The sequence below is a fragment of the Brassica oleracea genome, chromosome C8 (assembly GCF_000695525.1).
Source record: "Brassica oleracea var. oleracea cultivar TO1000 chromosome C8, BOL, whole genome shotgun sequence".
Lineage (NCBI taxonomy): Eukaryota > Viridiplantae > Streptophyta > Magnoliopsida > Brassicales > Brassicaceae > Brassica > Brassica oleracea.
The window spans coordinates 12,418,871-12,419,714 of NC_027755.1; positions in this window are offsets into that span (position 1 = coordinate 12,418,871).

Below are 844 nucleotides of genomic sequence, written 5' to 3' on the forward strand. Positions count from 1 at the left end.
CAATGTACTTTTAAACCTAACCGGATTATTTACCGGACATATATAAGGTGTTTTTTTTTATTCACTGTTTCGCGAATTAAGAAAACCCTAACGCCGTTTCTTTCAAAGGTGATTTCGAAAGCGATTTCGAAGGCGATTTCCGTTGATTCTCTCTAATCCATCGTTCTCACCGCCGGTTATCTCTCCGCCGTTATCACTGTCGTTCTCACCACCGTTCTCACCACCGTTCTCACAGCCGCTTCCTATATATAAGATCTGAGAGGAAACCCTAGCGCACATTCTCTCAGAGGCATCTCGTTGAACTCCACCGCCGGTAAGTTATATCTCTTACTGTCGAGTGATTGATTGGGGAAAAGATGAACATAAAACGTGTTCCCTATCAATTTATACACTCGTTCTTTTGTTCACGTCTATTTTTGCAGATAAATAACCGCTATGTCGAAGACGACTATATCTTCTCCGAATTTTCAGGTCTGCTTTAAAATGTTCTACTGGAAGTCTTGGAAGACTTATAATTAAGTCGTCTGCAAAGTCTTCCAGCTGGAAGACTTTCCAGACGGCTTAATTATAAGTCTTTCAGCTGAAAAACTTGCCAGACGACTTAATTATAAGTCTTTGATTATTTTGAGATGGTTGTCTTTGATTGTTTTGCAGGCAAAATAAATGGATATACCAGAACTCCCCCGTAGGATACATACATTAGAGGGAAAAGCCCCCCGCAGTTGATAGCATTTCGTATCATACCTGTTGGACGTTGCATACTGCTTTAAAGAAAGCTCTTCATGATGAAGAATATAAAGAGCTGAAGGAGTCAAAGTTGGGAGTTTTCATCAAGTTCCAAGAG